This window comes from Aethalodelphis obliquidens, unplaced genomic scaffold (assembly GCF_003676395.1).
Source record: "Aethalodelphis obliquidens isolate GAN/ISIS:26980383/991018 unplaced genomic scaffold, ASM367639v1 scaffold5, whole genome shotgun sequence".
NCBI classification, from domain to species: Eukaryota; Metazoa; Chordata; class Mammalia; order Artiodactyla; family Delphinidae; genus Aethalodelphis; species Aethalodelphis obliquidens.
This window is the reverse complement of record NW_020837949.1, coordinates 7,093,940-7,118,873: the sequence shown is the minus strand read 5'-3', so window position 1 is coordinate 7,118,873 and position 24,934 is coordinate 7,093,940. Positions and strand designations below refer to the sequence as shown.

General features: G+C 42.2%; 1 protein-coding gene across 10 annotated transcripts in view; it reads right to left on the bottom strand.

Moving 5' to 3' along the window:
• Positions 1 to 24,416, bottom strand: part of EZH2 (enhancer of zeste 2 polycomb repressive complex 2 subunit) — a 62,207-nt gene extending 37,791 nt beyond the window's left edge. For 3 of the 10 annotated variants that reach the window (XM_027101608.1, XM_027101612.1, XM_027101617.1), the window contains exon 1: positions 24,222 to 24,416. The gene's annotated coding sequence lies outside the window, so the exon portion shown is untranslated. Of the gene's footprint in view, positions 1 to 327; positions 6,854 to 23,253; positions 23,369 to 24,221 lie in introns of those variants that run through there. The other 7 variants (XM_027101609.1, XM_027101614.1, XM_027101607.1 and 4 more) reach the window with 7 other exon arrangements.
• Positions 24,417 to 24,934: the final 518 nt, after the last annotated feature.

Below are 24,934 nucleotides of genomic sequence, written 5' to 3'. Positions count from 1 at the left end.
TTAAAAGACATTTTTATTTACAAAGATACTCCACTTCTAAACTGCAGTCATCCTACAGAAATGTGACCCATTACAGAAGTTAAGTATATACAGTAACGAGCTGTGAGATCCACACTTGTGGAGTGAAAAAAAATGTAGACAGATATTCTAAGTTTTTCATCATTAAATTAGTTGCTACAGGCATAAATGAATGACTGAAAAAGATAAATCTGAAAAAGAAGTAAAATCTACATACAGCACCAAAGGTAGAAAATATACAGTACAACATGTGATAACTGTACAAATTAAAGTATTCCTCCTACACGCACTTTCAACCATGCTTCTCACCTTCAACACTGTGATGAAAGTCTGTGTCTCTGCCTCGGGCCACCTTTCCTCCCATGGGGGCTCCTCCGCTAGCCAGAGGAGAAGGAAGGCAGGGACCCCTTCCGCCCCATCTGTGGTTGCAGAGGCTCTGGAAGCCGGTTATGTGCAACGTGGGCTCAGCCTGCAGTCCACCGGATGTCCAGTTCACACCACAGAGTCTAAACGAGTGTCCTCTTCCAGAACATTTGTTCATCAAAGTGTTAAAACTGTACTTGTATCTTCAAAAGATTAGGACATTCCTCTATCGGATGGTGCAAAGGTGCCACATTAGGGATTTGTGCTTTAATTTATCTAAGTGCAATGGAAAGTCATAGAGTGTTTTAAGTAAAGGGGCAGGGGGAAGATTTACACTCTGGAAAGCCCAGCTGACTGCAGTGCAGCGGCAGGAGGGGCTGGAAGAGAGTAAAAGGCAAAGGTGAGGCCAGGTGAGACTGGAAGGCGGGACTGTCCCTAGACAAGAGCCGACGCAGCTTCTTCAACGACACCAGTGATGAGAGAAAGGAAATGATTTCAAGAGTCACTTGAGAGCAAACATGGCAAGGATTTCAATATGGGGAAGACGGCTTTTCTGGCCTGAATAACTGAGTAGGGTTTATGTGCCTGCTTACATAGAGCCCTCGGGCATAGAGAAAATTGCCTAAGGAGAGGAATTAGAGAAAGAAAAGGAAACCAGAGGTCAGTGGTAACTTTCTGTACGAATATTCCACCACCAAACCACGAAAGAGAACACAAATGGTGGATTATTCAAGCTGAGAGAGGGGCAAAGCAAGCACGTAATTAATGACTAGTAAGAATCAGGCAATGAATATACAAAGATGAATGAAACGCAGAACTTGCCCTTGCGAAGCTTATAACTGACCTAAGAAGGCCTAAAGGAACGGACTTTACAATATGAGATAAATATGCAAAAGTACTGGGGCTGAGGGTGGGGGACACAAGCAAGGAGCTGCAGAAGGATGGCAGCAAAGTGACCACTCAACCTTAAAAGTTGAGCCGGGTTTCAAAAGGCAAAGAGAGAACGGAAGGGGCTCAGGTAAGAGCAGGAGCCAGCTGGGTTCGGGGCTGTAAGGGCGGCGAGGGGCCGCCAGCCGACCCTGAAAACAAAGGTGGACCCCAAATTAGGTAAAGAGCCCAAATTACAAGAATCGAGGGAATGAGAAGAATGAAGAGATTTCAGAACTTAAAGACAGTTGAACTTAAGATAAAGACAGTTCAATGAGATCACAGAGATAGGACTGAGTCCCATAAAAGCTTCAAAGTGCGACCTTGCCTGGGGTGCTGAGTGGAACAAAGATGACAGTCCTCAGAGCTGAGAAGACTAAACCCCACAGCCCATCCCAACTTGGCGGAAACACAGAAAGCGGGGAAGAAGTTAGGAAGACGGTGAGGCCGGGCAAAAAGATGCCAAAGTTAGGGAGAGCCTGGAGCTTTATTCTAAAAACGACTATGTGGCAGTTTTTTGCTTTCACATCTGCTGGTTAGTTAACAGATGAGCTCAGGTAATTCTATGCAAATTATTTTCAGACACTTAGCACTTCAAAGGCCTAGCTAGAAAGGAGAGGAATCAGATAAAAAGGGATGATCTGTTGTTGCATTAGCTCAGAAACTCATCACAACTAGTCCCATCTGCTGCTTCCACAAATTCATGGTCCTGGGAGGCGGCACCACCATGCCTGATAAAAACCTGCACTGGGAACACGGCTTTCGTTTTCATTGATATGCAACACGAGTATCACTGCAATGCATTTTTTAAGGTGCATTTTTTATGTCGTGGTGAAGAGGTATCATTTCAATAGTTAGCACTTCATGTTTTCCACTGGAACCCTCCGTGTCTAACACGCTGTAATACCTTCTATGTGTTTCTACCATTAGTATCAACACCTCTGGAAAAGTATGTCAGGACAAAACCAAAGCTGTTACACTAAACTAACAAGTCGCTCCATCAATGACAAAACACTTCAAAGCTGATTTGGAACCAACCTCTCCGTAAGAGGGCATGAAAGGATACGTTTCCACGTTTATAAACTTCACAAAGTTCCTCCAAATAAAGAAGTAAGTAAGTGAAGGTTTTAAGCTACAGAACGATCTGGTAAATATACACAATAGAGAGGAAAAGAAAAAAGGACAGTGATTCATTTAGGGGAAATTATCAAAATATAAGAATCATGACCTCCGAATTAGGATAAGAAATGAAAGTGTACAGACTGTTGTTTAAAAGTATAGGGATAAACAGGCAGATCCATGGAAAAAAATAACAAAATTTAAGGCACCATCAGAAGGATGTTTTACATAAAACACACTGCCTCCGACTGTCATAGCATTTACAACGTATTAAAATCACATCTTCACCTTCTTCACCCCCACTGGAAGTTCCTCAGTCTCAAGAACAATTTTTCTCCATTTGTAAAATCGCAGGCTGTGTGCCTGGCAAACAGATTTAAAAACAAACAAAAGGCAGGTCTATTAACATGCGCTGATCATGAGCCGCTGTGCCACAAGGTATGAAAGGAAGGGTGGCTGCCCGTGCTGAGTGCGGGAAGGGACGGGGAGTCACCCCACCCCACCACCGACAAACCCGGGAGGAGATGAGTCTCAGGGGCTGTCAGGACCCTATGGTCCCGCCGCCTTACAAAACCTGGAGCCTCTGGATCTTCCTTAGGGAAGCTGATATTGCCTGAGAGACCTCATCCAAACAACTGGGGTAGCATCACCTACCCCACAGCTGGGTGCGAACAGCAGACACCGGCAGGCTCACCCACCTCTCAGGCCCTGCGTGCAGAGACTTCAGGCCTTCAAAGGTGAGCTCCCCCGCTCCTTCCCGCCCTGAAGGCAGACAAACCAGCTCTTCTGACTATTTCCCACTATCACAGCCCAGTAAGTATTATGATACAGCTTGGAATACTCGTACATTATTAGCAAAAAGAAACATTAGAATGACTTGCTACTAAATGCATGGGGATTTGTGAAAAATCCAATTTTTAAATTTCTCACTCAAAAGATTTGTTTAGTTTCATAGGTGAAATGGCACGAGTTTTATCCAGGAAAAAAACAGCTTCTCTTATTCAAAACAGGTTATAGCTCAAGTCTACCTGTATACAGTGAAACCAAAACAACAGTTATGCTTTAATTCAAAGACAAACCAGGTTATGGCAGGGAACCATCCAAATCTTAATACAATGTAGTAAAGTTTTACAGGATCACAAACATGTAAATAAAATAAAGGAAAATTATACAGTCCAGAGTCTTATTTATGAATCAACCAAACTCAAATTGTTTTTGCCGCCCTGCATCAGTTCACCTTCTCTGGAAACTTTGCACCCACCCTTCTCTAAGGACTGTTACCTCCATGGGAGGCAGCCCGAGGCCCTGGCCCACAGCCCCTGTAGTGACCAGTGCTGGGATGAATACACGACCAGATGTGAAAGTCTCAGGAGGTTCCCTGAAAGGTCAAGAATGCTCACCCTTTCCACTTAGGTTTGAACCTGGAAACATGCTGCCTGAAGAATCGCTGGAAGCCAACTGCAACCACAAGAGGAGAGCCTGCAAAGAACAGTCAACAACAGAAAAAGAAAAAACACCCAAAGCCAAGAAATGGACTCTAGTCCCATCACTGAGCCCTGACCAGGCGTGCTTTGCCAAACCAACTCCACAACTGTTCAGTTATGTGAGTCAAGGAATTCCCTCTCTTTTGTTTAAACCAGTTTAGATTAGATTTTCCGTCACATGAGACACAGAAGGGGTCTGAGGTATCGTTTTAATATTGAGGTTATATACACAACGCCTGAGTGAACAGAAGACAGGTTCTCGAGCCCTATTTCCTCATGGTCAACAGCATCGGCTCCACTCCCACGTGGTGAGGAGCTCCGCCCCTGCCCTGGGTTTGGACGGCCCTGGTGACCCCAAGACACACCTCTCTACCTCCAGTGACTGGGCCACACAGCACTGGAATCAGCATTCTTCTCCATCAAGTCCAACTCTAGTCTACTTTTAAGGGGTCTTTTCCGAAATAAGGTAACATTCCTGCCCATCCTTACTCAGTTGCCAATGATTGAGGAATTTAAAAAAAAAAAAGCCCTAGGCATTTTCAGTGCACTTTATGCCCTTCTTTAAAGGTTTTTCATTCCTAAAGGATTTGCCAAATCAAGGCACTCGCCATCTACTAGTCTTGCTGAGTTCTGCTTCTACTTGTCTGAAGAAAACTAAAAAATAAATTACATGTACTACTTATCCTTCTCAACTAAGTCAATAGCATCAACTTTGACTCTAAACTGAAGACCAGACTAAGGAAGGTAAAATCCAAATTTTAACAACATTTAAGTAATAATGATTGCAATATTCTCGATGTCCTTCCCTAACTGAAATTGCCAATTTTGAAAAATCACCCATCTTCAATAGTGCTTTTATATTTAAAATGCTTTGAGGGCAGCTGTTAGTCACATTTACCAATTTCATTTACTTTTTTAAGTTAAGATCCACTGCTTTAATAAACTCAAAAGGAAATTAATGGTAAATAAGATTCTGCGGGTAAGGCTAAGGGCTAGGGTTAGGAAAACTTAGACCTGTAGATGTAACTCTTGGTAAGAGATAAAAATTAATAACCTAAGAGAAGTAGGTCTTACGCCTGAGGGGCTTTATGGAAAACACCCCCATGAGAAGGAGACTAGGAGTGAGGAGCCCAAGGAGGCAAGCGCACAGGGCTGCTGCCTGCGTCCTCCATTCGGGATTCGCGAGGACAAGCGGACTCCACTGCATGTCACCACCCTGAACCTTACAGCGACCCACTCCAGGCTGGCCATGCTCTGGCTCAGCAGGAAGGGCGCTCTGGCGATTAACAACACCTGTCATGGACACGGGGCAGAGAACGTGGGCAGCAGCGCTCTCCACTCCAAACTAAGTCCCAACAATAAACCAACAAGATGGCATCTGGCCCTATTAAATCCTAAGTCCTATCCACAACTTAAACAAAGGCAAGAGCACAGCCTGCAAAGCCAGCCTCCCTGGGTTGGACTCCAGTTCTCCCAGGACCAGCTGTGTGTGAACCTGGTCAAGTTCCCAAACCTTTTGGTTCCTCCCTCTCCGCATGCTGTGAGGAACGTCCTCGTCACAGAGTTGTCCTGAGAAGTCCACTCATGTAAGGATGTAAGGCTGCAGGACAGCACCTGTCAGAGCAGGCACTACACCATGTAAGTCCTGGCTACCATCACCCAACAGCAGGTGAGGGCGATCAGGATACGATATGCATATAAAAAAGTTAAGTTAGACAACAAATCAATGTGAAAAGTCATTTTCTTAAATGACAGACTGTATGCAAGTAAATAAAACCAAAACAGGATGTCAGGGGATCTCAGGAAGGAATACAGACCACACAATGAGTTGAGGTATATTAAAACCACATGAGATAAGCCCATGGAAACGGGTGGGGAGAAAAGGAGCCAACCTAGGAAACTTTGGAAATCTGTGTTCTGACTGGACAGAGGAAGGCTAAAGACGAAAAGAACTGGACAGAAACACTGTCCTCTAGTTAAGCTTTCTCACGGGTACCAGGGCCAAATAAGCAAGAGGTGGTGATGGACTAGAGTCAGAGACAGCCGTGTGAACTCTTCTATTTTCATACACACGCAGAGAGGCGCAGAGAGACTCGCGTGCATCCCTGGGTGAGCAGACACGTGTGGGCTTCCAGACACCGCCCACAGAGCCCAGGAGCAGGACCCCCAGCAGGACCCCCAGCGCCCACATCTTTCCCTCCTGAATCCCACTACCCGCACAAGGAAGCCGGGCTCTGGATTAACGGCCAGCTCATGGGCTGGGACGGGGAAAATAGGAGAAAAGCCTGTAGCAGGAAGGGAACGCCGAGAGGATGAAAGGACGGGAACCAAACCGAAGGCACTCCCAGGGGCCAAAGCTGGAGCAATTTGAGCAGCAAACTAAATCACAACGGTATTATAACCGAACTAATGAAATAAGTATCCATGAGTCTATGAGAGAAAGAAGTGATTAAATAAACAAGTAAATGGGGGCGGAGGGGCAAGTCTTTCTTACACGAATTCCAAAATCCATGTGCACACTTCCCGAGCCCACGCATGGAGCTCTAGTCCCCTCCCAGGTGAGTCGCTTTCAAAGCAGAATCCAGGGAGGGGAAGGGGACGTCCCAGCAGAGAAACCAGTGACACCCCTGCCACGGTTAGATCACCCGCCACCTGCACCCCGATGTGCGCTGAGACCAGCACCGCACCCCAGTCGTATTCTTTCCCCAAACCTCACAACCTCTCACTTCAGTCATCGCTAGAAAACATCACATCAACCCAAACTGAAGGACATTTCGACCAAACATCTGACCAATAAATAAGGTCATGAAAACAAGGAAAGACGGAGAAACTGTCACAGATTGGAAGAGACTAAGGAGACACCTAAATGCGACCTGCTGTCCTGGACTGGATCCTGGAGCAGAAAAAGGACTAAACAGAAAAACTGGTAAAATCCAAATAGTCTCCAGTTTAGTTATAACAGTAACATAATAATACTGGTTTCTTAACTCTGACAAATGTACCATGGTTACAGAAATCTAAAATTATTCCAAAATAAAGTTTCTTTTTTAAAGAAGGGAATTAAGTTATACAACAACCTAATGTAAAGACATTCATTTTTAAAATAGGCATCGACTTTTTAAAATGATAAACAGAACAGAAATATTGATATATTAAAAATTAAAATGCTATGTAAAATGTTAAATAGGAAAAACAAAAAATATACACAGACGGAATTTGAGGGGGAAATTCCCACATCTAATTCTACTATTTAAAAACTCAGACATGACTTGAACAATTTAAAAAGGGGGGAAAAGATCTCCATATGAACTTATAAGATGGTGTTCACTTAAAAAGATAATACACTTACAGGCTATATTAATAGAAACACAGACTCTGAACCAAGGAAAGTAATTGTGCCACTGATTATACATATACTGATCAAAGAAATCAAACAATTCTATACAATTCAGGTCCAGTTTAGTTGTGTTTAGGATGGACAGAGCAACATGTCTTTGCCCCAGCTGGAAGACAGCATTAAACACATAACACAAGAGAAGAGCATCTGAGTTTGGGGTTTTAAAAGAGAAGTGTTAATATGCCTTCACTCATTCATTCAATATTTACTGAACATTTAACACATGGCTAGGTACTCTTACAGAAACGGAAGGCTCAGCAATAAATAAAACAGACAAAAATCTGTGACCTCATAGAACTTAAAGTCTACTTAGATGGAAACGATCAAAAACAAAGAAAAATGTTTAGTATGTAACGTGGCGTTGAGGGCTATGAAAAAAAAAAAAAAACAGGAAAGTAAGGTGAGGCAGGTCTGGTAAGGCTGGCAAACAAAGGAACCGGTGCTGAAGCGCTCAGCACCCAGTGCGTGCTGCAAAGCCAGTGGGATGCAGAGGTCACCAACTTGCATTTTGTTCCCACCAACCAGCAAACCCAGTAGTAAAATATGTAATGATATTTTCTAGTAAAGACTCCAAAAATAATTGATTCAATATCTATCCAATGCAGGCTTCAGTAACTCCACAGTGCTCCAAGGATCAACACAGCTTTACAGAATTTTCAACTGGCATTCAAGGATTGCTAGGTGTCACAGCGCAGGTTAACCACTAGGTCTAATTATCCTGAACAAATAAGGACTAAAAGTTAACAGCATTTTATAAAACACATATATGCAAACAGCCATTCTCTGTGTTAGCATTATTAAGCCAAATTAAAGAAACAGATTGGCTATTCATGTTAACAAAATAGCATCATTAAATACATGTTGCTGATTTGATTGTCCGTGTTTAATCTGTAACTTTGCTTTGGTTTTACCATAAGAAGTTTATATCTGTACATTTTTAGAAAGCATATAAAGTCAAGTCAACCCTGGGGTTGCATTCAACATACAAGTTTGAAAACTATATTAGAAACAACTGGAGTACTGAAGTAATTCAGGAATAAAGTGATAAGAGTTCTGACTGGGTTGACAGTAGTGTGAATGGAGAAAAAAGATGGCAAGAGACATTCTCAAATTTAAAAACCAGATGCACTCATGAGGAGAAAGAAGAACTGACCAAAAGAGGATAAGAAGCCCGAAGTGAGCCACTGCGACCACTAAGAATTTGAACTTAGATCCAGATTGAGACATTAACTACTCACATGGCAGTTACCAGCACAGACAAAGAGAGAGGGTAGAATGTTCAAAGAAAACACCAGACACCATTCTTAAGCATTTTGGTCTCAGGACCCCTGTAGTTTATATGCGGCGTATCTACTGAAATTTTGCATATTAGAAATTTTAAACTGAGAAAGTTTTAAAACATTAATTCATTTAAAAATAACAGCAAGCCTGTTACATGTTAATAACACATTTTATTTTTTAAAAACTATTTTTCTTTTAAAATAATCAGTGAGGGACACTGTTTTACATTTTTGCCAATTTCTTTAATATCTGTCTTAATAGAAGACAGCTGGATTCTCATATCTGCTTCTGCATTCAATCTGTTCCAACATGTTGTTCTGGTTGAAGAATATAAAGAAAATCCTTTCCCAAACAGATACTGAACTAGAAAAGGGAAGAGTATCTGGATAGCCTTCTGAGGTAATGGTGAATCTCATGCTCTGATATTACTCCAAAACTGTTTTAAGAAAAGAGTGGCGAGTGCAGCTTGTAATTCAACCTCATAGGTGCTTTTCCTCAAGACAACCACTACCCTTCAGTAAGCAGTGGCAGTTTCTTAAAAGATGAGTTGCAATGTGGAACCTGAAATTGTATCAATAAACTTTTCATACTCTGCTACATTAAAATTCATTGGCCTGTCTCCTTTGAATGCATCTTTAACCCATGCGTGACTTTATAATATCATTTCCTCAGTATGAAAAACACTGACTGGTCCACTGAGTTGTGCAGATTTTCCATAAGTTCATATATTTCAAAAAATCATACTTGTTAAATCCACTGATGTCATCAAAGATGTCTTTAAGTATTTATTGGGAAAGTTGTCAACCTCACAGTGACAGATGCAAGTTTTCCAAAAATTCTAAATTTTGCTTGAAAACTCAAACATTATCACCAGCAACAAATAACGCTCAGTTGTTTTCCTTGAAGCGACAGGTTCACTTCGTTGAAAAATGGCTGCCAAATACCCAAGTCGGAATAATCACAGTTTGTCAGGCAACCCCTCTGTCACGTGAAAATGGTTCCCCATGAAAAAAGCAGCTGGTGCGGCCTGGAACTCCATCCATAAGTGCAGCTCCCAAAGAAGGTCACACTCGGGCAGCAATCGAAGCCCTTTAGGCACATTCCCATCCTGTGGCACAGAACATTAAGATGTGTGCACAGGATCAAGAGTATATAAAATTAACAACCTTTTTCACTTCATCGAGGACATTCTCAAAACTGGCTTTTTTTTTTTTTACTCTCAGTGCTAAGGTGCCAACAGTCCTTACCTACCACTGCTTTTCCACCACTGGTACAGATGTCAACACGGTAAAAAAAAAAGGCAAATAACATCTTAAAATTATTACAAAAATAATTTTTACCTCACGGACCCCCTGAGGCCCACAGAGCTCGCTTGGAGAACAAATGCCATCAGTATATCCAGACACCGTATGAATCAGAAATCCCAATACCCCGCCTCTTCATTTGCCTAGCAGAGAGCCTGAACTGGCATATATTCAACTTATATTTTCTAAAAGACAAGTCTGTAAGAATGAAAGCCTAGAAATCACCATTCTTGCAACTAAAAAAACAAAGCAAACAAAAATCTATGTGAAGAATATTTAATGAGGGATACTTTGCTATAACTGTCAACTATAGAATCCAAAAGAAAGTCTGCCATACATCTGTGCCAAATTAAGGGACTAACATTAACAAAATTTCTTTTAAACAAATTGCTTATTTTCATCCATCTGTCCTACCCTTCATGGTCATAAGAAGATAATCACCCCCAATCATGGTCACTCTTCTGACCCCCTTGCTTACCTAAAACAACCCCATCCTCCCAACCAACTCCCCATATATTCAAACTTCACCCTACACACATAAAAGAAACATAAATAACTTGTTCCTTTTCACTTCCTAGCATGCCTCTATTTTTATTCAAAAAGGAGAAAAAAGTGACAAAAATACACAAGCTCACTACTGTTGGACCCAAACAGTCCACCCAAATGACCTGCAAAAATTTAAGGAAAAGGAACTTCTGAAACTTCATTTTGAAGGATTTGGGAAAGCCAGGAATAGAGGTATTATCAACCAGTCAATATGAATCTATGAAACATTCTGAAAGTGCTAAATCCTGTGACAGACACAAGTTTGCAAGATACAACAGGCACCTTAGCGCCTAGACTTCAGTGGACACGACTACAGGTGAGAAAGCATTATAAACAGCAATTGTATTCAAGAAGTTTTTAGGAAACACATGTGCCCCTGACTAGTGATAAGGGAAAATAAGGGAGAAAAAAATCCATATCACATTTGTAGCCCTGGTTTAAGTAGTGCTAAAAAGGCACAGTCGTGTTAAAATGCACAGGAAAATTACAGTAATGTGGCAATCTTAGGTGAATGATAGAAAACATTAACTGGATTGTTTCAGCAAAAATGAGTAGACTCTGCAGTAATGTATTTTCTACAAAAATAAGATCATTTTCCTTCCAGCAGAAGAGTAAACTAAACTCCTAAGTTCAATAGTTCAATACGGAGTCTACAGACCAGCATTCCTGTGTTTATTCGAAAGTTCTATCCATTCACAGACCCGTCCTAGAAAAGAAATGGCATATAAATTTACACCAAGTGGAAAACTGAACTATCATAAAGGTTATAAATAGTTTGCTTGGACAACAGATAAAACAGATTAACTAAATTGGCATCTAGAAGGTAAAGTTTTCTTTCAAAACTGTATGAAACCTATTTTATAAGCTAAATCCTCTCATTTTGTTGGGTATATACTCAGTTTACTGAGACACTGTCGGAGGGGAAATAGAACAAAGACTGATGTACCTGAAACTAAAACTATGATACACAACTCATTGTAATTCAAGGATGGGACATGGGATACATATTATTTCTTCAACACTCCTTTTGATATAGGCAAAAGAATGAAAAGGTAGGTTAAGTCTGATGACAGCCTTTCTTCCTTATAGGAAGTCTATTTTAAATCTTATACCTCAAATAAGCCAACCTAGTACAAATTTAACAACATATTGATATACTGGCAAAATTTTAAGAGAAACTCACTTTAGGTAAATACAAGGGATCTACCCATCATTCCAAACAACAAGTTACCTAAGTGAGCATAAATAGGTGACAGGAATCTGCTGTCCCCACAGCCTGCTCTGCACATCCTTGACACTATTTCGCCGCGCAGAGTGATTCCAGAGCTCAGCGTTTTCCATATAGCATTGGCCCCTAAGTGCAAACAAACAACTCTGTGCTCAACAGAAGAACAGTGATCTGTTCGCATACTAGAGGAAAGATGGGCTGCTTTTGGACCTAAAGAGAAGGTATTTATGATATGGAATCTTCCTAGAAACTCTCCATGGGCAATTCTGCCAACATACTATTGTTGCCTGAGACACTGACCTTGTATCTTAACCCCCAAACAAAACACAATTCCCTCTATATTCTGAAGACAGAATCATAAAAAGGACTTGGTAGTTCAAACTACTAATCCCAAAGTACTTACAGAACCTCTCAGAATTTCCAGGCATCCTACAACCAAGTAACCCTTACCTGGTAGTTTCAGCACTGGAGTTTGGTGAGTTTCGTGTACACCACAAGGGGGTAAAAATGTTTGCAAGTGCCATTTATTTAGCCCATGGACGACAGAACTCCTCAGAAACCCTTCAGAAACTCCTTAGGCTCATCTCCACTCTGAAAGTCATTCTCTTGCTAAAAACAGTAGTAGTTTTGGGCCAACATGGAAGTATAGGAGGTAGGGGCAGTGATGAGCTATAAGTCTTTTCATGATTTTCCTATACTTAAGGTTCATGACAAATATCCATATAAATACATTGCTGAGGTACTAGAAAATGTCCAACTCTTCAAGTACTATTTACAATCAATGATATTTTCAGTATTTGTTACCAAAGTATATTGTCTCTTTTATTACTATAACATCACTTACCACAAATACTTAAGCCCTGAGAAAAAATATTTTGAGTCTCCAAATAACTATGGAAATGCTATAAAGAATCCACCAACTACAGGGAAACCAGTTGTACAATCCCTGCAGTCACCTCTCTGCAATTACCACACTAACACTAAGGTTTTTAGGCAGGAAAAAAATACTTCAATCCCAGCACTTCCTATGGTAAAAGAAAAGGAGGGGGCTAAAATGAGTGCCTTAACATTTAGGAATTTTAGACTCTGGGCACAGAAAAGACATGACTTTTTGTTTGGTAATCTAGATTTAAAAGTTGTAATAGAATGTCTCTTTCTCAAGGGTAAGGAAGAGAGTATCTCACCCTTTATTTGAACAGCCGTAATGGGTGAAGACTGAGGCACCCAATAAATAGTTTGAGGAAATTTCTATTCTAGGAAACTCTATGGTACAGCGAGCCATTTAGTTATATGCTGTTAGGGGATAACAAGTGACACCAGACTAATAGTAAAGAAAAACTATTTTATTTCTTTAACTACAAGAGTAAATTCTATAGGAAAAAGTGGGAAATAGTAAGTATGAACTTGCCAGTGCAGATCTGTGCAAAGTGTAATGTTATGATAGTTTTCATTTACATTACACACAATATTCTCTGAATAGTGCATTTCTGACACTTCCCGGTCACCAAACGTGGAGTTTTTCCCCTCACCAAGCAGTTCTCTGCGACACTAGCTGGGTATCCTACACTTCAACTCAAATCTGACACTATCTACCTGGAGATAGGTTTTCATTAATTAATTTGCTAGAGCTGCTCACAGAACTCAGGAAAACAGATTACCAGCTTATTAGAAAAGAATATAACTTAGGAAGAGCCAAACCGACGAGGTGCATAGGGCCAGGCACGTGGGAAGGGGCACGGGGCTTCCACGCTCTCTGGGCCTACCACTCTTCCTGAATCTCCATGTGTCCACCAACCCAGAAGCTCCCCGAACTCTGTCCCTTTGAGTTTTTATGGAGGCTTCATTAAACAGGCAAGGTTGGTTGATTAGATAATTGGCCACCGGTGACTGAACTCCATTTCTAGCCCCTCTCCCCTCCCCAGAGGTTGGAGGGGGGTGGTGGTGTCTGAAAGTTCCAACCCTGTAATCTCAAGGTTGGTTTCCTAGCAAACAAGCCCCCATCCTTAGGTGTTTTCCAGAAGTCACCTCTTAGCATAAACTCAGGTGTGGCTGAAAGGGGTTGGTTACAAATAGCAAAAAACACCCTTATCACTCTTAACCCTTAGAAAATTCCAAGGGTTTTACTTAGGAGCTCCGTGCCAGAAACAGGACAAAGAGCAAATATATATAAACTTATTATAAATCACAATATCCCAATTTGATTGTTTAGAAAGCGAGTTTAGTCAGATATATCATAGTCCTAAAAGACTTTTAGGTGCTATTATGCCTATCATGCAGAGGCAAAAAAGAGGAAAGAAGAGGCTTATAATCAGCATTAGATGTTTTATGAATTGATGAACTGGTAAAGGAATTTGAGAGAAATGCATAGAACGCAATTAAATGCCAGCCAGGGAGCACGGCAATTACCTGCGATGGTAATGTGAACTCAAGTCCACTATTTCTCAAACTCTCCAGAGAAACAGATCTAAGTGGCTAACAGAAGCCAAGCACCTAGCAAGCATCTCAGTATTCGAGCTAAGCAGGACCCTAGAAGCAGCAAAAGCCTATTCTCAAAGGGATCTTGGTCCTCCTGGTTGCATGAATTTAAGCAAGTTACTTACCTTCACCAAGTCCCTATTTCTTTATCTGTGAAACAGAGACACAGATATCCTCTTTGAAGGCACAAGGCAGATCCTCAATAACCACAAGTTGCTCAGTTTGCTCACCTCGGTCATTTAGCAGTGGAGATCCACGAAAGCTACTTGCCAAGGAAACACAACTAGTTTAACGGCAGAGCCTAGCCTAGAGTCTGTGTTCTTTGCACAATATCCAGCTGCCAGTGGGAAGGCACCCTCTAAAATATCTTCTCCATAGCTAACTTGAGCTCTGTATTTCAGGCAGACAAATATTCTCTGAAGAGGCAAAATTACTTACGGGGCACGGAGAACAATTCATCCTCTCCTTCCTTTAAGCCTGTTCAAGCAACATTTCTGCCATTTAAAAGTCCTTACTGATTACTCTAGAAGGGCATTTCCCAACCTTTTCTGACCAATAAATCCTCTGCATGGTAATTTATCTCATGGTACCCATTAGAGATTTAAAAAATAATTTTGCAAATTTTGCTTACACTATTAAATAATCTGAATACAGAAACATTTTAGATCAGAATTTTATGAATAAGGATACTCACACCGTAGCTTTTGTCTACCTAATAATATTATACTGTCTACCTATAACATCATACTGTTAAAAGATTATGAAGTTCAAAAAATAAAAGGATTGTGAAGTTCATCTTATAGAATCTTTTATAATATTCAAAGAACAGATAATTATTTTCTCATTTAGCAAATACTATACGGTTTTTTAAAGTAATTAAAATGCATGACTTCAACAAATTTCAAAAGTAAAATGTTTGGTTTACAGGCTGCATGTATATTAGGCAAAGGGCAAGTTCACAATAAATAGTAGTTAGTTCCATTATTTGTAAGCACAAAGTAGGTATTCATGTACCTATGAATAGCATACAGTGAAATTTCACTATAGGCAATGGCATCAAAGACAAATAAAAGTTGCTTTAATAATGATTGGAATTCTTTCCCTGTTTAAAGAAAATCAACTAGCTTTCTTAAATTTTTGTGTTTTGCTTATAAAGCACTTCTCAGATGGTCTTCAGTAACAAAAACCAAAGCACTAAAACGGATAAAACAGTCATGACGTTTTGTCTTTTTGACACTTTTTAAACCTACTAGAAACATCTTGACATGCTATGTACGACAGCATGCATTTAGCTCGCATAAACGCAACAGAGGGATAGAGATCATCCTGAGATAAATTTGCAGAATCATTATTTTATGTTCTCACTTTTTTCCATGATCAGAGTTTCTCAAGCTTTCTAACTTTAGTCAAGAGTATACTAGGGATATAGGGCCTCCCTGGTGGCGCTGTGGTTGGGAGTCTGCCTGCCGATGCAGGGGACACGGGTTTGTGCCCCCGTCCGGTGCCACGGAGCGGCTGGGCCCGTGAGCCATGGCCGCTGAGCCTGCGCGTTTGGAGCCTGTGCTCCGCAACGGGAGAGGCCACAACGGTGAGAGGCCCGCATACCGCAAAAAAAAAAAAAAAAAAAAGAGTATACTAGGGATATAAATTAAAATTGTATAACAGTACCTGACAGCAGGTAGCAAAGCTCACTGGGTGATACACAGAACAGCCGAAAAACTCACCTGAGACAGACTCTTGAAGGCTCTGCTTTAAAGGGTCGGGGTGCTATTTAAATCACTATTTACTGAGTTGCTGCTGAAGAAGAGAGCCTCAAGTTTTCAGGACTCTGGCCCTAAATCAATTTCACAAAATTTTATTTCTATCTACTATGTACAGAACCCTTTTTTTTTTAAGGAAGGTACTTTTTCTTTTTAAAAAATTTATTTATTTATTTATATTTATTTATTTTTGCTGCGTTGGGTGTATGTTGCTGCACACGGGCTTTCTCTAGTCGCGCTGAGCGAGAGCTACTCTTCGTTGCAGTGTGCGGGCTTCTCATGCGGTGGCTTCTCTTGTTGCGGAGCACGGGCTCTAGGTGCGCAGGCTTCAGTAGTTGTGGAACGCAGGCTCAGTAGTTGTGGCTCACGGACTTAGTTACTCCGCGGCATGTGGGATCTTCCCAGACCACGGATCGAACCTGTGTCCCCTGCGTTGGCAGGCAGACTCTTAACCACTGGGCCACCAGGGAAGTCCCAGAACCCTTTTCTAACCTCTATCATGCAGACGTGTAAATTAGAGCTTAAAGTCAAGGGGAGAGGGAAAGAGAAAAACACAAGAGAACTGCTGTGCATTTCCCTCGAAGCAGGAGAGAAGCTGTCTAGTTTGGTTGGAAGAGGGGGATGGGGCATTCTGAGCCAAACAGGCTAAACAGCATCTTCAGATGCTAAAATGGTATGGAAGACACTGCGCAAAGAGGACAGAGCACAGACTCTCCATGTGAGGCTTCCTGGAGACAAGTAAGAAGACCAGTTGAGCTCAACAGAGGAAAAGTAGAAGAAAACTATCAGAGGTGAGACTAGTTGAAAGAGGTAGGGCTGTTCCGTAGCCAGCCTGCAACACTAGCTTCAGGAGTTTTGCGTGGAATTGATGACAGCCATGGAAGACTTGAGCTGGGCAAGGACGGGACCACCTGCAGAGGCATACGACACCCAGCAGAAGCCCAAATGCTTGCTTTTTTTTTTCTCTCCTTTATTTAACAGGGAAAAGGAGGTATCGTGTATTACTTGAATAATGAAGAAAAACTAAAAATTATTATGGGAGTAAATTAGCTGTTGAGCAAAAGAACTGATACTCTTCAGAAATAAAACAGTCCACAAATCAAGTATATACTCTGAAAAGCCATCTGATTATATAGGAAAAAATTTACTTAACTATCAAAATAGGTAAACGAAGCCTGGCAATCTTATCATCACTTCTACATTACCAGAGTCTAAGATCAAAGTCACTTTTACTATCCCCATTTATCCTCTGAAGAAAAAAAATGTAAGAAAAATGTTAACTCACTAATAAATGAAAAGGTCCAAATTACCCAAAATGATAATTTAAAGAATTACTAAATATTATCACTTTCAAAACTAGTTAGCTTAATTTTAAAATTCCTCATGCCACACACCTAATACCATCATTATAAATAATATCCTTTAAATGTCCATGTTTCTGCAAACACAAGACATTTTGTTATACCAAGAACTAAATGATTTGTGGATTAAGAATGAATTTGTTTTCACACAATTTAACTGAATTTAAACAATTACGCTTCTAGTACTATTACCTAACTTGATCTATATATTGTCAAAAACACAAAATCAAAGTAGAAAATTAAGGAGAAAACATTTGCAACACATACATCTGACAGAGAATGTGCACCCAGAATACAGAGACCTCTTACAACTCAATGAGGCAAACACCCCAATTTTTTAAATGGACAAAAGGCTTGACCGAAAAATGCATACAAATGGCCAATAAGCACGTGAAAAGATGTCCAACATCACTGATCACTTGGGAAATGCAAATTAAAACCACGATAAGATACTCAGCACTCAGAGGCCAGCGACTTAAATGACAGCAACACGGGACATGGGTGAAGACTCAGCAAAAATGTGGAGAAACCACAGCTCCCACATGGAAACAACTCAACCCTAACTCCACGCAAAACGGGACAATCGCTTGGTGAAATGGTCTGGCAGTTTCTCATAAAATTAAATCAATATTTACCACATGACCCCACAGTCCAACTACAAGGTATTTACCCAAGAGAAAGTAGAAGATATGTCCACAAAAGGCTTGCCCAAATGGTCACAGAGGCTTTACTAATAAGAGCCAAAACGGGACACAGACCCATCAACAGGTAAATGAAGAAAACATAGGATAGTCACACAATGGAATATTACTGAGAAATAAAGAGAAACTACTGAAACAAGCAACAACATACATAAATCCCAAAAACACGCTGGATCAAAGAAGCCAGTCACAAAAATGTATATTCTGCGTAATTCCATTCATGTGAAATTCTTAAACAGGAGAAATCTGACTGGCAGTTGGGAGCATAAAAGAACTCTGAAATGATAGCAAGGTTATATCGTGATTGAGGTGACAGTTACACAGATGGTTACATTTGTCAAAACTCTTCAAACTGTACCCTTCAAATACGTGCATTTTCATGTATATAAACTACACTTCAATAAAGTTGATTTTGCACACTAAAAAATGGATACCTCTCTAGAAAGTGATTTGGCAACATCTATTAAAACTTGAAATGTGCATAATCTTGAACCAGCAATTCTCCCTATAGAAAGCCATCACACAAATGTTCAAAGCTACATAAGGATGTTCCCTCCTTGCGGGGAGAGCACAACGTCCACACAGACGGCTGGTTCACTGCACGACGGCACAGAAGCCGGCATACTGCGTATCCCATATAACAAAACAGCCTGAGAGCTTAGAGCAGAGGGCAGAAAACTTCTGCAAACAGCCACATGGTTAAGTGCTTTGAGGCTTGGCAGGCCACATCCAGTTGCCTTGCATATTCTTCTGGGGTATGTGTTGTTGTTTTACAACTCTTTTAAGAAATGCTAAAATCATGGGTACCTCGAGGGCCTTAGGAAAACAAAGAACAAACACACACACACACACCCCCCAGGCTGAGAAATCAGGGCTTTGAAGCCCAAATTCAAATCCGTACTCTACCACTAACTAGTTACCTAAGCTCTCCATCTCTTGTTATTAGTGTCTGTGTAAAATAAATGAAAGCACTTAAAACAGTGTTGACCACATAGCAAGCTTTAAAGAAATAGCAAGCTTTTGAAAATGAAACAGATCTCTGCATTGACCTAAAAAAATGTTTCATAACAAAATAACTTGATACTGTTTTTGTAAAATACATGTATTAATATATATTCATACGGATACATTGGAAAGTTTGGGAAGAATATACAGCAAACTGTTAAGGGTAGGGAATGGGGTTACAGGGATCAAGAAAGTTTTCACTATATAAACGTCTACGTTGTTTTCAGTATTTTAAATTGAACACATATAACCTGTTTTTAATCAATACATAATTCAAAGTAAACAGAAATGAAAAGCGTACGTGGCGCCGTTTTCTTCACATACAGGTTCTAAGCACGTACTTAAGCTTGGGAAGTGTTTAGTTCCATGAATGAGAAAGTACATCAACTCTTATAAACAATATCAGTGCAATAACTAAGAATCACTTATCAAACAATTTGTGCCAGCTGTAGTTCTAAGGGCTTCACATGTATTAACTAATTTAATCCTCTCAACAACCTTATGGAATGAGTAGTTATCATTAGGACCACCAATTTACAGATAGGGAACTTAGACATCAAGGGCAACGTGACGTGACACAAACTGGCAGTTCGGGAACTGGAACCCAAGCAACGTGACTCCAAAGACCACACTCTCAAAATCTGTACTGCCCCCAGAGCGCACACTAGTACAACTCCGGCTGAAAAGAAATCCACAAAGACATCTTTTAGTTTGTCTAGGGCATCAGATCCCATAAACCTACAATTATCTACTTCTAAATATAACTCTCTGATTGATTCAAATAAACTCACTCTTCTTGGAACCAATCTGTCTTCAATCATCCAGGAGACCAGCAGATAACACGAAGTAGATAAAATGGAGCCAAACAGAATCTAAGTTTGGATCCTGACTGCAAATTCCTAGTTGGATAATCCTGGGCAAATTCTTAACCCTCTACATCAAAGTTTCCTTATCTGTAAAGGTCTGCAGAGTGTGTTGTTGTCATTGTTAAAGTTTTTTATGGTAAAACATACATAAAATTTACCATTTTAACTATTTTTAAGCACACAATTCAGTGGCATTAGACATGCAAAACGTTGTGCAGCCATTACCACCTTCCATGTCCAGAACTTTTTCACCTTCCAAACAGCAACTCTGTCCCAATTAAACACTAACTTCCCATTCCCCTCTACCCTCTGCCCCTGGTAACCTCTTATTCTACCTTCTGTCTCTGAATTTGCCTGTTCTAGGTACCTCCTATAAATGGAATCATACAATTGTTTCCTTCTGTGTCTGGCTTATTTTCCTTAGCATAACATTGTCAAGTTTCACCCATGTTATAATATGTGTCAGTACGTCATTCCTTCAATAGCTGAACATTCCATTGTATGTATACACCATATTTTGTTTATCCAAACATCTGTTGATGAATGCAAGGTGGTTTTTACAAGAATTAAAAACAAAGCCTCTGATGTGAATGTTACCACAATAAAAACAAACAAACCAAACAAACGAATGAATGAATAAAGAATCTGGCAAATAGTAGGCTCTTTAGTATTAATGTCTTTTTTTTCACTTCATTTTTGTCATATTTTTGCACCACGTAGTGGTGCAGTGGCAAGATATAAAACAGTGCAACCATCTTAAAAATTTATCAGCTATGCCTTTTGAGATATTATTGGATTTACAAATCTACATTTATCATATGATTTTAAAAGAATGATGAAGAACATCCCAATAAATAATCTGTAATTACACTGGCACTACTTCCTTCAGTTTTAGCTTCAAAACCTACCTCAAATTGTTCCAATAAAGAACTCATTAATGGTAACTAGACACCTTTCGATTAAAAGATGTACTCGCCCCTTATATTTTTGTACAATTATCAATTTCAACACAAATTAAGCAGATACTATATGCTAGGTAGCCAGATGACCCATCAAGCTTCTCTCTAGCTGCCTGAAATACCAAATATGAAAACCAATAGTTGCACCTAAAGGATATCCAATTTTCAATACCTCAGAGTGTTAATAACTAGGAGAGACCTTGGAACTTGTACATCTTGACAATTATTTTTCTTTATAACCACTGCCTCTCAAAGAGGGAGAAAAACACCTTCCAAAGTTCCTCACAACATAAATATGAATATATCCTGTTTCCTTTGCAAGTTCCTTTGTCAAATTATTTCCCTACATTTGTTGGATTTCCTTCATTCGTTCAACTATTAACACCTACTCTCTAGCAACCACCAGGTATACAAAGAAAAGTAAGACAGAGCTTCTGACTCAAGGCACTTAAGAGTGTAGTGAAGGAGTCGGAGGCACCAGCAAGTGATTACAATACAATTGGATACATGCTACAATAAAGGTGTGAACAAAGCCTTTGCAGACACAGGGAAGGCCTCTAGCAAGTGAAGCTTTCTCTGAACTTAATGAGCTGTTCCTCTCCTGCTCTTCCTCCAAACTGAAGATTTCACCTGCCCATCTAGAATTCTTCATCATTCACAGAAAATGTTTTCTTCATTTGTACGGACATAAAGACTTCAAGGCAAATCCATAAATCATTTCTAATTGACCCCAAAAGACATTAGATCCGCTGAGAAGCAGATTTTTCCTTGCTGTTAGTCCTTTAAAAGCAGATCAACTTTCTTAATCACTTTTTAAGGCCAAGACAGAACCTAATTCACACTCTTTGAGCATGCCAGCTCAAAGGATGGAGGATATCCTGGAAAACCTCAGGGTGAGCTGGGGAAATGTGCCTAAAAACTTAAGCGGCCAACACAAAGATAATCACATACGTATGCATGCAAGGCAAAGCTGGTATAAAAGTATTAGAGCTTTTTTCTTTTTTTACCTAATTACACTAAATCAACAAGTGTGTTTTTTTAATCACTGCTACTTAAACTAAACATTCTCAATTCAAATAGAAAAAATTTAAAACCAATTCCCAAAAAAAACTTAAAAAAAAATCTTGTGGCAAGTACAAAGATAGTAATTATCAAATACAGTGTACACAAGAAGGGAAAAACTGGAATTTTATATCCTAAAAGATCCAAATTTCTGCCAAAATCTGCGTAACTAGTTCATCTCATAACAATGGGCAAGACTTTTTAATATATAATTACCAGCAACTAATATAAATGTAAACAATACTTAGGAACAGCACCTGGAATGTCTGTTCAGTGGTGTCCAACACTGCAAAATATGTAATAAAGACGTTTACAATGCAGTTCTTTGTCTCCATTTTTATGAAACCATAAGATAGTAGGTTGTACATTAGATCATCAGATAGAATAATGCAAATCAGAAGAGTGTCTATGTGTTTCTAAATTCCTTTTCTTTGAATATGTTCACTTTCCACAAAAATCAGAATTTAAGATGCCATTTTCCTATGTGCTTCCAGGACTTTAAACATTACATTCTCTAACACACCTCCAAAAAGAGAGAATGGGATTCTTTATATCTAGGACTAGCATCCTATCTATTCCTATCTTTAGGGAATATGAAAAGGAAATTAAAATATATCTTAAATACTTTCATTTTCTTGCAAATAAAATGATCAATAAACTAGTTAGGATTACACACTTGTTCTACATTTTATTCCCAAACATAAAATAATTGCTAATGGTCATGAATGAAGAGTAATGGAAAACAAACTCCAAGACCCCCCCTAGCTCCCTGGTGGTCTAACGGTTAGGATCCCACCCAATCTCAAAACCCCCTAGAAGTATAGATTACAGTCAACTGTGTCAGCATTAGTGTTTTTTAAAGATTTTTTAAAATATTGTTTTAAATGTTGTTTTGTGACACTGAAACGCCATAAAACTAAGCTGATAATGACCTTTCAAACCCAGCAAGTAAACCCTGTAGTGAAATATTTTTAAATACCAAAGACACATCTTTATTTCCAAATGAATTTAAATTTTACAGATCCTGTGTGACAAACAAAGGAAGTTTAACTTAACTGTGGACAGCATACATTCGATTTCTTAGGCAACAAACATTTCTGCAGCCAGCCTTTTCTGACTCAACAAAGCTATTGTTCACGGAAAACAAGACCAATTAATGAGAAATTGCTAACCATACCACCTAAACACACGTTTGTCATAAACATTTTCTTGTGATCAACTCTTTCTACCATCTCATCCTCATTCATCCCCTAGGGATTTGGGGAATAATCGCTTACTAAATGACAGCTGATTTCGTTAGCACCTGTCGCCAGTCTCAGCTGTATCACACAAGTTGGCCGAAACAGCCTGTAATTTTTTTTTTAAAGATTATGATTCTTTAGAAAGTGGGGACTCACCAGGCGTGAGTTCACCAAGTTTTCCAAAATATCGTGCTTCTCATTCTTCCCATTTTTCAAAAAGTGACCCTGTGGCACCGACTTTTGGGTGGGCGGGGGGGAGGGGTGCCACAATGACGCGGGAACTCGACGGAAAGCCCTCCGAAACGAACAAAACCGGGAAGGGGGAGAACAGCGAGACCCTTCCCTCAAACTTAACAGAAAGCCCGCCGAGAAGGCGAAGGCTGCCGCGACCGCCTGGTCCGAGCGGGTGGAGACGAGGAGCTCCGGGGCTGCTTTCCGGGGAAATGTCAGACGCGCGGCCGCTCGGAGTCCGGTCTCCGCGCGCCGTCCCGGCCCCCACGGCCCCGGCCGAGCCTGCGCCCTCACGGGGAGGGGGCGTGGAGCCGAGCCCGCCCGCTGCACCACGGCCGCCGCTCCCCACGCCACTCTCCCGCCCGCTGTCAGGCCCCGGTGTCACTGCCCCTTCCTCGCGCCGAGCTCCCTCGAGACACAGTCCGTCCTTTGTCTGAGTGCGCACTCGGCGCCGAGGTCCCACCAACTTGTGTGCGTCCCGTCCCACCCGGGCGCTCCCGCCGCGGCGCTCCACACAAAGGAGACCGGGGCTCGGGCGGCCGGCCCGACCCGGGCACCGGAGCGCCCCCAGCCCAGCCCCGGCGCCTCCGGAGGGGCGGGCACGCGAGAGAACCCCTTCGCTTGCCCCCCGCGGCGCCCGCCCGTGCTCCCGCCTCGGGTCGCCGGGTCCGGCACTGCCCGCCCGTGGCGGTCCCACAGGCCGGCCCGGACCCACGGCCCCTTCAGAAGGTTCTCCTCTCACCCCGCCAGCCAAAGCGGCACCCCGAGAGAGCCCGCTCGGGGCGATACCCGGACAGGCAGAGCGGCGGCGGGGATGTCCCACCACCGCCGCCGCCGCCCCTCGCCGGGCTCCAGAGCCCCGCCAGCCGGCCGGCCCGACAGCGGCGCGTTACCTGCGCCCCGCGCCCCAGCCCGCGCCGCTCCCGCGCGCCGCTCCCGCGCGCCGCCGCCGCCGCCGCCGCTGCCGCCGCCGCCGGGGCTCCACCGCCTTCTGCGTCCCAGTGGGTGTCGGACGCTCCCGGACCGAGCGCCAAACCCGGCAGCCCAATCGCCATCGCTTTTATTTGGCCCCCCCGTCCAACCAAGCGCCGCCCCGATTGGCGGGACGCGAGGCGGCCTCCCATCCAATCACAGGGCCCGCCGGGCTCTGAGGCGCAGAGCCAGCCCCACGCCGAGGCACCCGCGGGACTCGGCCGGGCCGGGCTGGCGGCGCGTGCGCGCGGGCGGGCGGGCGCCGAGGGACGCCGCCGCCGGTGGAAGCGCTGCGCCGGCTCTTTGTTCTTTCGCGGAACGCACGGCGCCTTTCAGGAGGGCGGTGGGCCGACGCGCGGGGACGAAGGGCCTCTGGAGCCCGAATCCCGGGCCGCGGGCGGGAGGCGGACAGGGCGGGGTGGCGGGAACCGGCCGGAGGGCGGGACGGTGCGCTCGCGGCTCTTGGCGGGAACCGCCGCCTCAGAGTTCCCGGGCCGGAGGGGCGGGGCGGGGCCGAAAGCCAAGTTTGAACCAGTTCAAAACTCGGGGGTGGTAACGGTTTCAACCGCTGCACTCTTTTCCCCGCGCGCGGAGCCGAGGCCCGGGCCGGCCGGCGAGCGCGCGGGAGGCGCCT